This window comes from Ovis aries, chromosome 9, assembly GCF_016772045.2.
Source record: "Ovis aries strain OAR_USU_Benz2616 breed Rambouillet chromosome 9, ARS-UI_Ramb_v3.0, whole genome shotgun sequence".
Classification (NCBI taxonomy): Eukaryota; Metazoa; Chordata; class Mammalia; order Artiodactyla; family Bovidae; genus Ovis; species Ovis aries.
The window spans coordinates 93717326-93733142 of record NC_056062.1 but is presented as its reverse complement, the minus strand read 5'-3'; the positions used below and the strand labels follow the sequence as shown (position 1 = coordinate 93733142).

At 46.6% G+C, this 15817-nt stretch overlaps 1 long non-coding RNA gene across 4 annotated transcripts; it reads right to left on the bottom strand.

The window, feature by feature from the left end:
• Positions 1-819: 819 nt before the first annotated feature.
• LOC114116407 (uncharacterized) lies at positions 820-4877 on the bottom strand. 4 transcript variants are annotated; one of them, XR_009595019.1, is made up of 3 exons: positions 4729-4877; positions 4088-4200; positions 820-3714 (listed from the first exon to the last, which is right to left on the bottom strand). It is a non-coding gene; the product is annotated as an uncharacterized LOC114116407 (long non-coding RNA). The 4 variants fall into 4 exon arrangements; XR_009595018.1 differs by lacking the exon at positions 4729-4877 and having other exon boundaries at positions 820-3153; positions 3296-4277; XR_009595020.1 differs by lacking the exon at positions 4729-4877 and having other exon boundaries at positions 820-3153; positions 4041-4277.
• Positions 4878-15817: the final 10940 nt, after the last annotated feature.

Here is a 15817-nt window from a genome sequence, read left to right as displayed (position 1 = left end):
TTGACTGGATTATCATGAGAATTAAATGGGAATATATATGTAAAACTGGTACAGTACCTGGTACAAAATTAATGCTTAATAATTACTTTCTTTCTCCTCTTGCCAATTCTCAAAGCAACAGAGGCAATTTAGGTATCACTTGTCACCATCTGCCATGTGCTAATTCTATGCCAACTGAGCGCAAAAGGTCTTATTCAGTATTTTGCTAGTTTGTAAAACATGGCTTTGAATTAGATATTAATTAATTAATATATATAGTCATTAATAAATCTGAAAGTGGCTCAAAAAGATGAAGCAACTTTCTGAGGTCATACAATTGCTAATTAGGATGAAGAATTTGAAATCAAGTTTCCTTGGTGGCTCAGATGGTAAAGAATGAATCTTCCTGCAATGTAGGAGATGTGGGTTCCATCCCTGGGTCAGGAAGATCCCCTGGAGAAGGGATGGCAACCCACTCCAGCGTTCTTGCCTGGGAAACCTCATGGACAGAGGAACCTGTCAGGCTACAGTCCACGGGGCTGCAAAGACGGCTACAACTGACAGACTAACGCTTTCACTTAGTTCAATACCTATATCCTTAACGTCTTCCCTGTATTTCTGCTGATACAAGTGCTTCCTCACAAGATGACAAGGACATAAAATCCTTAAAAAAAAAAAAAAGTTCCAGACAAGTAGAACCTAAGAAAAGACCGTTGTCTGTCTTTCCTTGGCTGTAGAGGGCAGCAGAGGTCCAGACTGAGAAAAAAGGTGCAGGAGTCCTCCTAGCATATCTCCCGGAAGGTTATTTTGTCCCCAGAGAGTCAGACATGACTTAGCAACTGAACAACAAGATCAAGATTATTTTACTTCGGACAGTGCAAAACAACAAAATTACATAAGCCTAAAACTGTTATCAGAAGCTCCTGGGAAACTGGGCCAGATTGGTGCATTTCTAATGTTAATTATTTTCTGACAGTTTTTATTTTAATGAACATGTATGCTTTTTGCAGAGAAGGAACGCAAACTTTAGCTGAGAAGACTGAGGCAATAATAGCTCAAACACTGACTCCCCTGAGTCCCTACTGGAAAAGGTAGCCCTTCTGTAGTTCTTGGTCAAGATCGACAAGTTCAAGATCAGGTTTTCCAACGAAGGCTCAAAGGCATGTGAGTTGCTTTCGCCCTCACTTCTTTCCTGAAGATGCCTGCGGGCAGGATCTGGGGCACGGAGCCGCCTCTGCGGCTTCTGACGACTGCGGCGCCTGAAGTCCCCCAGCGCCGGTTACAGGTTACAACGCGCACAACGGGACGCGAGTGAGCGCACGCCCTCAGGCCCAGGGCCAGCGCTCGGGACTTCCCCTTCTCTTAAAACATTCTGTTCTCAACCCTTTAAAGATATTTAGTTAATACCATCAATAAGACTTGGATCAGCCTTGTTATTTAAGCAGGAGAAATGGAATTGTGAAATGTTTGAGTTTCTGAAAACATTGATAAAGAAAACAAAGTCTAACATTAGAGGGTTTGGGTATTGCTCGAAGCAACTAAATTGACCACTCCTGACCTGATCCGACGTCCTGAGTTTAGAAGATCGTTTGCCTGGCCCCTCGAGGCAGCAGACTTCATTGTGAGGATTCCGGGGGCGAGAGCTGTCAACAAGTGAGCCTAAGCACCCGAGCCAGACCACAGAGCGAAGGATGGCGGGCAGGTACTTGCTGAGCGCCTGTGCTGAGTCCCGGGGATACAGAGGAAAGAAAGGCCTGTTCATCACCGGAGGGGGTGCAGTCCAGGGGAGCACAAGCAGAGCGCTGAGGCGGGCCGCTCGTCTGGTCCCCGGGCTCCACCAGCTACTGGCTGCCAGACTCCTCCTGGCGAGGCTCCCTGGGAAGCTGACTCTGAGACAGAAAGGAAAACAGGAAGCTGATTAAGGCTGGCTTTGGCATCAGTGCCCCAGGGAGGGATTAGACAGAGAGCTGAGAGGCAGTGCGGTCTCACGGGAGGCCTTGCTGACTCCACGAGGGCACCAGGAAGCGGCGCCTGAGTGCGGGCGACCCCGTGGTGCTCACTCGGGGTGCGGCTGCCAGCCAGAGGGCGCGGTCCTGGGGTGAGGAGAGCCACAGGCAACGCGGCGAGGAGGCGAGCCCGGCAGTCCTCTGCTGGAGGGGATTCAGAAGTCACCTTACCGCTTCCACCGCAATGACCTTCCATCATTGAACTTTGTTGATCTTTATTTTCTTCATGTGTCAGATAAGTATTGAAGATATCTTTACATGGTCAAAATTAGGATTAAATATAACAATACAGGCAACAACATCCATGTTGTGCCCGGCACATGAGACACTGCAAAAATTCTCCATTGTCATCTTGCTCACAGCTTCTCTAGTGGATACAACCACCACTCTGGAGGGCACTAGGTTTTCAGAAATGGGTAAGCACAGTTCCGTGCCCTCAAGACGTCTGATCAGGGGAGGCTGGCACACCCAAGTCAGTCCTGTATGATGTGTAAGGGTCCCAGTGTTGCTTGGCTGCCTTGGGCTGGCCTTCCGGACCAGCTGTTGCCTGGTTGAGTGCTGAAGGGTCTAGTCTGCGCTGCTGATGGGTAAAGTGAAAGAGAACGCTGGGCTCCAGGGGGTCCGGCACACCAGGAAGGGAAGGTGAGAGACAGCAGGTGGGGAAAGATGAGGCTCCTGGGAGCAAGTGCTGAAGCCTCAGATGTCCTAGGGGAGGGTTTGGGTTATGCGGAAGGTACTAGGAAGGCAAGGGAAGATTTTTAAGTGCTGATCAACTTGCGGTTTACAAAGTCCAGTCCAGTCCAGTCCAGTTCAGTCGCTCAGTCGTGTCTGACTCTTTGCGACCCCATGAATCGCAGCACGCCAGACCTAGTTCACTCAGACTCACGTCCATCGAGTCAGTGATGCCATCCAGCCTCTGTTGACCCCTTCTCCTCCTGCCCCCAATCCCTCCCAGCATCAGAGTCTTTTCCAATGAGTCAACTCTTCACATGAGGTGGCCAAAGTACTGGAGCTTCAGCTTTAGCATCATTCCTTCCAAAGAAATCCCAGGGCTGATCTCCTTCAGAATGGACTGGTTGGATCTCCTTGCAGTCCAAGGGACTCTCAAGAGTCTTCTCCAACACCACAGTTCAAAAGCATCAATTCTTTGGCGCTCACAAAGTCCAGCCTGTCACAAAAACAGAGACACAACTGGAGAGGGCCAGAGTGAACAGAGGAGACTCACCCCGGGCTTCGTGAACTGAGCGCAGGGCAGTGGGGTTTGGAAGTGGAGGGAGGTCAGGAGGGACTGAAGAGTCAGATACGCTCACCTTCCCATTCGAGGGGCTCGGTGGACGCGGGGACCCTTTCCTGGGGGAGAGGGTACCCGGAGGCAGGGGGACCCGGGGGTGGGGCGGAGACCGGTGTGGGCCGGGCCATCCACACCGCGGTTTGGGGCCTGTCGGTGACCTCAGGGCTGCTGAGGGCGATCTGCAGGAGGGTCAGAGCATGGAGCTCGTGATTGCAGCCGAGGAGAGAAGGCGGCAGGCTGGGAGAGGACCGGCCACCAGACCGGCGGTGGGAATCCCAACGGAGGAAGGAATGGGAGAAGGGAAAGTCCAGGAGGCTTTCTAGCTTCTACTGTATTTTGACAGTGTGGAAAAACGTCCTATTTCCATGCAGTCAGGAAGCAGCTTTCCGTCTTTTAATTATTTGAGCAAAGCCACTTCGTTCTGAATGTCAACTTCTCCTTCAAAAGGAAGAAATGGAGTAAAGAGGAAGAATTTCATTTTTTCAAAATAAAGTGACAAAAGTTGTCAAGCATACAATGTTTAGAATACTAGCTGAGTGAAAAAGGAGCTAAAGCCCAAGAAAAGTTTTGAAAATAGAATAAAGAGAACGTGAGAAAATGAAAAACTTTTAGCAACAACTTTCAAACTTGTGTAGCTGGCATCCTAAGTGAAAAATAGGTAAAATAATACAAACGGATACTCTGCTACAATGAAAAAGCGGTTGATAATGACTTTTGAAATTTCAAATATAAAAGTAAGGCAAAAGTCAGTTTTCTGTTCCTACCTTGTGAAGGTAACAATTCACCAAAAATTCTACAGTAAACGAAATACCTTCCTCCCTTGCTCTTGGAGGTCTGGATGGGATGGTAAGCCCAGTTTTCTCAGATGAGACAGTCACTCAAGAGAAGCTTTCTGGACTTCGCCTCCTTTTGGTCAGACAGACCCTGGAACAGCAGCCCGGCCCAGACCGCGGACCTAAGTTCGAGGCCTCCATCGGGTAGCCATGATGCTACCCGGGGCCGCGGGAGCCCCGCCCACCGGCGCCCCGCCCACCAGGCGCCCCCGTCCACGGGCGCCCCTCCCACCCCCGCCTCCACCCGCTGTCCCTCCCACCGCCCCCTCACCGGCGCCCCGCCCACCAGGCGCCCCCTCCCGCCAGCGGCCCTCCCACCTCAGCCCCGCCCACCTCAGCCCCGCCCACCGGCGCCCCCACCGGCGCCCCGCCCACCGGCGCCCCACCTCCACCCGCTGTCCCTCCCACCGGCGCCCCTCCCACCGGCGCCCCTCCCACCGGCGCCCCTCCCACCAGGCGCCCCTCCCACCGCCCCCTCACCGGCGCCCGGCCCACCAGGCAGCCCTCCTAGCTCATCGCCAAGGCCAAGAGGAGCGGCTCGCTAAACTTGGCCAGAAGCTGCTCCTTTCCTGAAAAAATGCTGTTTGAATTTTACTCATCGAAACTTTAGAACGGATACCTGCTTCTTTATAACCTAGGCAACAAGGCTGGCCGTATGGTTTAACCGAGCCTGAAAGTCGGCCATCTTTGGGACCCTCTTTTCTTCGTCTCACGCTCCCTCTTGTGCACCAGCGAGGCGAGGCGGCCGGTGACCACCCCAAGTTTGCTGTGAGAGCGCTGGAGGCTCCTCCCCAGCACAGGGGCCTGCGACTGCGCTCCCTGGGGGTCGCCTGGGCTAACTGCTTCTCAAGGAACTGATAGGAGCCAACGTGCTTGCTCCGCCAGGCGAGAAGCACCAGTAACTTCTCCAGCAGGCGGCTCCCAGGGGCGGGGCTTTCACGGCTCAGGGGCAGAGAGGAATCAGGACGGCATGATTGCAGCAGCAGTTAAGGGCTCAACATTCCAGTAAATTCAGAGCCACAGCGCTCCTTAGCTGCGAGCTTCCAGCGTCGGAATGGGCAGCCATTCTCAAAGCCATCAGGAAGGAGGATAGAATGCATGCATCCAGGCTCAGGCTGGAAGCTATTGACCCTGCTTACGGATACTGAGCTCCCCAGGGGGCGCTAGTGGTGAAGAACTCGCCTCCCGAGGCAGGAGACGGAAGAGACGCAGGTTCCATTCCTGAGTCCGCAAGATCCCCTGGAGGACGGCATGGCGCCCCACGCCAATGTTCTTGCCTGCAGGATCCCATGGACAGAGGAGCCTGGTGGGCTACAGTCCCTGGGGTCGCACAGGGCCGGACAGGACTGGAACAGCTTAGCACGCACGCACTCACACTTACTGGTATTAAAATGTGACTCGTGAAACCCAAGAAGAGGGAATATATGTATACATGTGGCTGATTGACTTTTCTGCACAGCAGAAACTGAGACAACATTGTAAAGCGACTACACTCCAATTAACAAGAATAAAATGTGCTGCATGAAATACAAGGAAGAGGGTATATATATACATACCTATATAGTCTATCCCATATATGTACGTATACATATGGCTGATTCGCTTTGCTGTGCAGCAGAAACTGAGACAACATTGTAAGGCAACTACACTCCAACTAAATAAGTAAGTACTTAAAATATGCTGCATGACCTTTCTTCACCAACGTCTTCCATCGATGTAAGCCTAAAAGGTTGAACTGGAGTCTGGAATCAAGGACAAAATTGAGAACCTCTCTCCAGTGGCTGTGAAAAAGTTAACACACAGATAGTGGCTATGATCCAATATCCATGCCATCTTTATGGATATAACCAAACACAACAGCACCGGGCTGGGAACCAAAGAGACCTGTTTTCCACAGCATTCTACTGCTTGATCAGTATTCAGGTAATCTTCCTGGTGTGAGGTTTTACCTGTAAGATGAGGGGTTTGGAGCAGAAGACTTACTTGATGGGCTCCATCAGGCATGAACGTTCTAGGATTCGGAGCTAATGAAGTAGAGTCTGTCTGCAAACTTGCACCCCTCAACTGCTGTGGAAAAGTTTTTTGAATCACAGTAGCTTCTGGGGGAAAGGCAGATTTGTTACCTATGGGATTCGTGCTAAGGGTCAGTTTAAACCAGCCAATTCTCAAAGTACTTTTAGTTATACTACACCCTCTGAGTCCATATTAATCATAAGGCATGTCTGAGGGCTAAGAGGTTCAAATACCTTATTTTTAACCTATTTTTAGTTTCCAAGATTAATCCACCCATTCATATGAAACAAGTATCCGTAGAGCCTCTGGCGTGCGTATGCTTAGCGTCTGCATGGGGAATGACCTTAAACAAGTACAACCCAAAGCAGTAAGTGCCCTACTAGAGGCGTGCACTCGGTGCTAGGGGCCCACCTTCCGGGTGTCCTGGTGGAGACTCGCCATGCAGAGCTGGAAGACAGCATGTCCGGAGTCGAGGGCTCTCAGAGGCGCCTGCGGAAGTGGCTGGGTCAGGAAGGGCCTTGTTCATTGCACACATGTCGAGCACAGGCCCTACACTGAGGTGGGCAAACAGACCACAAAACGCTGGGTAATTGAGAGCAAAGTCTAAAATGTTCCTGTGATATTTCTGTAGACAGAATCCAATGCCAGCATAGATTGTGTTTTTGTTGCCATCATTTTTCCAGAAATGCTATCGACATGGGCAAGACTTTCATGATTAAATTGGTTAAATTTAAGGAAATTCTTAGAGCGTCCCAGGTGGGATGTGGTAAAGAACCCGCCTGCCAATGCAGGAGACATAAGAGATATGGGTTTTTCCCTGGGCCGGGAAGATCTCCTGGAGAAGGAAATGGCAATCCATTCCAGGATCTTTGCCTAGAGAATCCCATGGACAGAGGAGCCTGGCAGGCTATGGTCCATGGGGTCACAAAGAGTCAGACACAACTGAAGCGACTTAGCATGTACACTGCACACAAGGAAATTCTTATTTACATATCTCAAAATACAAATTTGTTAGATGATGTCACTTCTTAGCAGAAGCTTGTGAACAAAGACTGGAATAACATTACTCAAATAATGTTTGCTTTCAAACATTTCAGAATTAAAAGCTCTCTATGCAGTTGAGTGAGGCACCAACCAAGGTGCAAGGCATACTGTCCGTCTGGTCACGGTGGCCATTCTGTGCCTGGAAAATAAATTTAGGAAGTGACTTCTGTATCAGCTTCTTATGCCTTGACAGCACACCGAATCAACAGTATTCCTCTGACATATTTGAAAGGTGAGATTAAACCAAAAGAAAAATGCTTCCAAGAATGTTTGAAAGAATTTGATATCTGACAACAAATCAGCTTCTCTCATTTCCCTATTTCTTTGTGTCCTTAAGCAATATGCCTATTTGCTTTATGTATTTACATTTACACTTTAAATTTCAGTGTTTATAGAACAGTTGTAAGCATCACTCATAAAACAAGACTTATTGGGCAGACTGCAGAAGCAGGAAGTTGAGGTTTCCGTGGGTTTTGGCTTTATTCTTCTATTGAAAGAAAATGTAGCGATAATGTTGTCCTGGAAGGTTTGGGGTAGGCAAGTAGAACATTCCAGGTGCTTAAAAGGCTAGTATGACTAAGAAGTGAGCAGAGTGAGAGGCGACCTTGAGGAGGTGACCTCAGGTTAATTGTCAACTAGGGTGCCTTAAACGTGCATGTCCGTGAACATATTCAAACAGAGATCCCACCATCACCAAAGAAAACTGTGGGAAAAAAAAGAGAAAACTGTGAGTGGTAGGAATATGGACAGTTCAGCATTTCAGGGAGCTTTCTCTCCTCCTCTTAACGCACCCGCTGTGGCTGAACTGCGACCTCTCAGGGACACAGCTTGGTGGGCACTGCGTGAGGCGCCTGTGCAAGCCCCCCGCTGCCCTGGGCTCGGCTGGTTCCAGGCCGCGGGTGGTGCCAGGTCCACAGCTGCGTGCTCGACATACCCTCCCACGTGTCCTCCTTTCAACAAAGTGAGCTGGTGAGCACTCCCATTATCTCTATTTCAAAGGAGCGCTGAGGCTCAGAGAGCCGAGGTAGTTTGCTTTACTTGGTAAGAAGCAAGAACCCAAGCTTAGGTCTGTTTAATTTTAAACTATATTCTTAACTAGCTTTGGATTAAGAGAAAAGTGAACTTGGAAGGTTCTGGGGTTCCAAGAACTGGAGAAAATAAGGAAACATTTTGTAGATATGACATATTCAGAAAAGTAAACCCCACAGATTTTTACAAAATATTTTGAGGATGGCATTATGAATATATCCATGTAAACTATATCAGGGGCTTCCCTGGGGGCTCAGATGGTAAAGAATCTGCCTACAGTGCAGGAGACCTGGGTTCAATCCCTGGGTTGGGAAGATTCCCCTGGAGAAGGACATGGCAACCTTCTCCAGTGTTCTTGCCTGGAGAATTCCATGGACAGAGGAGCCTGGTGGGCTACAGTCCATTGGGTTGCAAAGGGTCAGACACGACTGAGTGACTAACACACACACACACACACACACACACACACACAAGCTGTATCAACCACAAAGGTTCCTCCATAAAGGAAAAGTTAATGTATTGCCTAGCTAAAAACTGAAAGACATTTCCAAACATATTTCTATCTTTCAACACATACAGTAAAATCTTACTTTGAACATAAAGCCATTCACGTACTATAAAACCAGTGTCTCCAAGATCCTGTAAATAAATCACTGATGGAGTAGCTCCAGGATTGCGGTCTGAAACTGTGAGTTATCAGCCTCCCACTCTGAGCGCCCTCCTGTTTCCGCCTGTTGCACTCCCCTCCACCTTCACCTCGCCTCCATTTCTGGGGCATGAGCCGTTTGCTGCTGTGACTTGCTCTCCCTTATTATGCAAGCTTCCATCACTTTCACCTTTCACTTCTGCCTCTGTCTTCCAATTCCTGTCCATTTATCGTAAGTAAAGCATTATTGATCCGTTTTAGGCAAAAGCACAGCCCTTACTTTGATTAATGAGTATAAAATTAGAGCTGGTGATTGATAGTCTTTTGTGAAACATGAATGCATGAAGACATTAAAAAATAGAACGAACTGTCGTGTAATGGTGTCGCGGCAAGGGGTTCCCTTGTATGGCGGTAGGTGGGCTGACTTGGCTCCGCCTCGGCTGGTGGACCGAACACAGGGAGGGACCTGGCGGTTTCTCCGCTTCCGTGACTTTGTGCAGTTGTTGCCTCGAGTGTGCTGCCTGAGTCACCAGGCTGGAGGCTGGCTTGGAAGCGGTCTGCATCCTTCTGGCAAACCGTTTGCACTGCTTGTGGGCCCATGCAGTTGAGGTGGCCTGATGTGTCATTTTGAGGAGACTCCAAATCTGTATCATCTCTTTGTGCTGGGCCTGGCTCACTTGGAAATCCCCCATTCGATTCTTTACAAAAGTCTCCACTTAACTTTCATCTCTAACTTATCTGCTTTCCTGAAGCCCTGTGCATGCGTGCTAAATCGCTTCTGTCCTGTCCAACTCTTTGTGACCCCATGGACTATAGCCCGCCAGGCTCCTCTGTCCATGGGATTCTCCAGGCAAGAATACTGGAGCGGATTGCCATCCCCTCCTCCAGGGGATCTTCCCAACCCAGGAATCGAACCTGAGTCTCTTATGTCTCCTGTGTTGACAAATGGGTTCTTTACCACTAGCACCACCTGGGGAGCCCCCTGAAGCCCTGTTTGTCCACACAAATATTTGCTTTAAAGTTTTCTTGCTTAATCACCAGTTCAAACTTTATAGATCCCTGGATGGGGAAGATCCCCTGGAGGAGGGCATGGCAACCTGCCCACTCCCATGGACAGAGGAGCCTGGAGGGCTACAGTCCATGGGGTCGCACAGAGTTGGACATGACTGAGGAGGGCCTTAACATGCAGTCTCAACAGATTAAGTCACGGGGAAGTGTGGTTAGAACAAAAACCATTTGTAAACCGGACAGAGCCTACTCAAGCTTTCAGAATGTAAAATATAGGGTAAATGATGGAATGACTAGGTTAGTTAACGAACGACTCTCAGTCCGTCCACCAACGTCAGTTTAATGAAGGCTTCCCAGTGTTTCTCCTGTTCACAGGTAGACTCCTGAAGGGCCAAGGTGACGCTATTTGGTGCAGGGGGTCGTTTGTCAGAGTCTGTTCCTTTACGAGTGCCTGCTATGGGAGAGGCTGAGCTGAGGGTTTCCACACTCCATTTGGACCACCACAGGGCCACAGTGCGGATGGCACTGTCTTCCTTTGACAGGAGTGAAGTAGATGAAGGAACTGGCCTTGAGGCAAACACACTGCAGATGATGGGGTGATGCACATACTAATTACTATTAGTTAGAAAGTAATTTAAAAATTACGAAGACTTTTTTCAGTACACACTTATTATAGAAAAGAGAGAGAATACAGATTCATGATAGGAAGGAAATAAGACTGCTTCATAATTCCATCAAGTAGATAACCATGACTATGATTTTATTTTTTCTGTATACAAATGCATAAATGTTGAATACCTTTTTACTTCTAAAAGTGAGATAGTGCTATCTTGAAGTATGCTTATTTTAATTATACCATGAATATCTTTAAATCTTCTGTAACATCGCTTTATTGGGTACAATACAGTCTACTTTTTATCTATCATAAAATATTTGACAAAATCTCCTCAGTACTGGAAACTGGCTGACATGTTCAAGATAAATGTGATGTATATCCTTTAACCAAAATTTTTAAACATCATATACATTTCTTCATTGCTCCAACTCTAGTGAAAATACATTAAAAAAAAGCAACTATATCTGATTACTAGTGAGGTTGAAGTATTTACATTTTACTGTATATTTGAATTTTTCTTAACCTTTACTTTAAATGCTAAATATTAAAATTAGCCCAAACAAGACAAAACTGTGGTATGGTGCTCTTATTGTATCCCCTCTAAAGGAAGAAGAGAAACATGGTTCTCTCTGATTACAAATTACTTTTGGAATGAAAAACAAATTATCTGGATGAGACAGCTGGGCCCATGAAGTGTATTTCTGATGCTTGTCACAGTAGTATACCTGGGATCATGCGTTTCTGGTGTTCATTTTAGCACTGCTAACATACGAGGCCCTGACAGGGTTTAGATCAATGTAGACTAGGCAACGGGTGTGAAGAACAGTTAATCCTTATGAATCTGACTTGAGTTCTGCAAGGCAGACTGCTCCTCTGAATTTTGGATGCCTGCTCGAGAGCTCCACTTGCATGACCTACCGTATTTCAAATCCAGTGTGCCCCAAGCTGAATCGAGCCCCTAGACCCGCCTCTTCCTGTATTATTCTCTTCCTCAGTTGGCAGCACAACCCACAGGAAGTATCAATCCCCAAGACTTACATTTTTCTTTCCAATACCTCTATTTTCTCTACTATTACCCTAACTTAGGTTATTCAATAAATATTTTGAGCATCTGCCATTTCTTTCTAAGCTTGGTAGTTGTGGGGCAGGCAGGGATTAGAGGAAAATAGGCAAAGCCTTGCCTTTTGGGGCAAGCTTTGGGGAGGCGGGCAAGTGGAACAGAAAATAAGAAAATAAGAAAATTGACATGGAAATGACTGTTTTGAGGACCATTTTATGTTGCCTGAAGAGGAAACATTTAACCTGAGACTTGGAGGAGAGGAGCCAGGTAGGACTTGGGGTATGGCTCTCTAGACAGGGGTTATGGGAAGGTGGCCTGTGGTGGGCGTTAGGGAGAGGGGTGGCACAGTGGAGCCATGTTTGGAGACCTCAGAGAGAGGTTTGGGCATTATAATATTAAAAGTGATGAGGAATCTTTGAAAATGTTTAGGTAGAGAAAAAAACATGGTATGATTAATGTTTTTCAAAAAGAACAGCAAGGCTGCTCTGGGAGACTGGATTAAAGTGGGGCAAAGGTGGAAGCTGACAGACCCTCCCAGTGCTGTATTTCATGAGGGGTTTTTGTGGTTCCGGTCAGGGCGATGGCAGTGGAGACGAAGAGAACTGGATAGATTCAAGGCATGAGACAAGCGATCTGCTGTCACCTCCAAGCTCAGAATACAGACATAATTTACCCACTCACGTTTCCCACGTTCTCGATAGAATGGGCTCACCGACGTCTGTGGTAAGCTGAATGTTCACGGCTGGCTGCCTACAACACCTGCACTCGTGTGTGACTGATTACCAAACTATCAGTTTTGTTTTCAAAACTGTATCAGCCATACTTAAACTAAGTTTAAATATATTTATTAATAGTAAATAAAGCAGTGAAATATGAGATAATTATTTCTGGGAAAAACCAGGTCAGATGACACTTGGTAAAATAAAGGCAAAATAACTACAGGACTGAAGAAAACAGTAAGAAAATATGTTTCACGTCACAGGACCCAAACCAAAGCTAAGCTTCAGACAAAAGTGCTAGGGGTGTGGCTTATCAAGAGAGAGAACCAGAAACTCTCATCCTAGTGAAGCTATACCAAGTAAAAGTTTGAACCGCTGTCAGAACATTAGTAAATGAAGATACAGTATGTGCCCTACATTAAAACGCCTGCCGGGAGTATCGCAGTGTGTGTCTCTGATCTATTACATCAGGGAGGTGGACTTTTGCAGTTTGTAGCTGTTCCTAAGGCATGGGAAGAGGGAGGGAGAATTAGGGCTAATGCTTGCGTCTTGTGCAGGCTGGAGCTGACACTTGCGCTTGGTGTGCCCCTGCGTTCCACCTGAAAAAGCAGCTAAAGCACTGGACTTCTGCTGCTTCTATTTGCCCCCTTCCAGTCCTCTCATTCCCGCGGTTCATCACGAATATCTCTATTATCACGTTTGCCTCATGCTGCTATAGATAATAAAAAACCCACTCACTCTAAACTCCTGGAAGGGATCACATACTTCTCAACAATTTTTATAACCCAGAGAAGATACACAGTAGATATTCAGTGTTGTTGAATGAACAAATGAAAGAATAGGCTGGGTTGTTTTTTTAAGTCTATCTCCTTTTATCTTTTGAACTGAGAAAAATCTTTGTAGACATGTAATGATGTCATATTCATTCCATACTGTTTGGAACCGAATGTTCACGTTCTTCCCAAATTCGTATATTGAAGTCCTACCTCCCGAGTGTTGCCTGTGTTTGTAAATGGAGCCTCTGGCTTCTGAAGTGGCTCAGTAGCAAAAAATCCATCTGCAATGCAGAAGCCGTGGGAACGATCCCTGGATTGGGAAGATCCCCTGGAGCAGAAAGCGGCAATGCACTCCGGTATTCTTGCCTGGGAAACCCCATGGACAGAGGAGCCTGCTGGGTTATAGCCCAGGGGTTTGCAAGGAGTCAGACACGACTGAGCACACGCACGCACACGCACACGCACGCATACTCACAGGGGAGTAATGAAGTTTAAACGAGGTCGCAAGGGCAGGCCCTGATCCAACAGGACCACTGTACTTACGAGAGACACCCTAAGGAAGGGCCACGTGAAGCCACAATGAGAAGGCAGCTGACTGCAACCCCAGGGAGTCTTCATCGGACACCCGCCCTGCTGGCCCCTAGATCTTGGTGCCCAGCCTCCACTGTACATTCATTGCTTCAGGCATCCAGTCTGTGGTGGTGTTTTAGTTACCTGACCAGACTAATATCTATACATAGAATAATAGATCTTTTCATTCATATTTGATTTGTCAAAAGGAGCCTCAAATGTAAAGCGACCTTTGATATGTCTAATAGATTTCGTATCTTCCCTCTAGCTTTCAAAGCTTTTTTCTCCTTTTTTTCTTTGGTGATATACAGTATCATCACAGGAAGGGTTTTTATCTTCTCCTGAAGCTTACAACCTACAATCCAAATTTAAGATAACTTTTACCTTGGCATAATTAACAAAAAGCTACAACTCAGGGTGGTTTGACAAGTAGCTGGAGTCTCTGTGATTCTTTCTCTTCCCCCATGCTTGTCACACACCTCATTTGCAACGTGGTTTTCGTGATACCCCTGGAGAGCACCGAGGTCAAAACAGGAGGAAGCTGGAGAGGCTAGGTCAGTGACATGTTTACCTTCTTACAAGAAAAGCGAGCCGCCTCCCAGAAGCTACCAGCGAGCGCCCACGTGTGTCACTGACTGACTGTGTCACAGGCTCAAACCGAGCTGCAAGGGGAGCTGAGACAAGTTTCTTCAGTTTTATTTTGGAGGTGGCGAAGAGGAGGAACAGAAATACCTGTTGGGTTAGTCATTGCATATTTGTCATATAGGGAACTGGAAAACTAGACTGGCGGATCAGGTCGTTCTTGACTTCTCTGCTCATGAGCTTCATCTCCCCAGGATGGGCTTTGTATTTCACACTGCAGCAAAGGAGTTCAGGTACTGACACTAGTGACCCTTTGAGTATAATTAGCTGGTTGCAAACATTTCACTAGGACATTTCAAGTCTGTATCTAGTCTTCCCTGCATCTAAAATGCTCCCTTTCATCTACTGAGTACACATTGGCTGTATTTTTAATTATTTATCTGGAGATAACACAACACTGTTCTATTGGGTTGGCCAAAATTTCGTTCAGGCTTTTCTGTAATATCTTATGGAAAAGATCACTTTTGTCACTTTCTGATATTTATCACTTTCCTGTCAGTGATAAATATCAAAATGGTAAGTAGCACCTGCTCTAATTTGAGGCAACAGTTAAAACCATAACAAGTTTATTAATATTGTGCTCTGGCCAAGAAGCTACCAATAGCTACCAACAGACAGCATGTCTAAATTTGCACTCACGTTTACTGATTTTACTCAAAGGCCCCTTTTAAAGTAATTTGTATAGTTACTGGTATCACTTAAGGGTGCAAGAATTGTTTCAGTGCAGGCTATGGCAAGTTCTTATCTAACGGAGTCTAAAATATTCAGGCCTGAGACTTTACTGGAACAAAAATACACCTGCTCTAACTGAATAAGTTAAATAGTGAAGAAAATTGGAGTTAAGAGAAAATGAGAGAAAAATAAAGTCATGTTCACTACACAAAAGCACAACTCATAAGCTTCTATACAGTAGCTATGGGTGGGCCACAATTTGGCTTACAGCCGCCCAGAAAACAAAACAAGATAGTAATATAGTCTTCAAGATAAAAACAAATCACTTGTTTAGGAGACGCACAGGTTTTACTGGAACTGAGACCTAAGAGAATTCTCTCCCATGAGTTCTCATAACAGGTACACAATGTGACAGAGAAGACATCAGTTTTAAACACACGTGTTGAAAGTACAAGTGTTGGTGACCGTTTTTGCCAGTACAAGCCAACAGCATCTAAACAAACAGCAACGGAACAAAGCTACTTCTGCGAAGAATCAAAACGTGGACCGAATGTGTAGCTCTTTGAAAATCTGCCAGAAAATTTAGATTCCTTTCTTTACTAGTTGGGAATACAAACTTGTTTTAACATCACTGGAAGTAATAAAAACCCATTTCAAAAACAGACTAACTATTCTTGGACCTAAGGCCACTGTTTCCTTCTAGTCTCACAGACATGTGCAGTAAACTACATGGTTTATCTCAGGACAGTGTTTCCTTCCTTTAAATAAACATTTGTTGATTAAAAAAAAATAGCTGTTGCTGATTTGGCTGTGCTGCATCTCAGTTGTGGCAGGCGGAGTCTTTAGTTGTGGCATGTAGGTTCTTCGTGGTGGCGTGTGGGAGTAGCTCCCTCACCAGGGACTGAACCCAGGA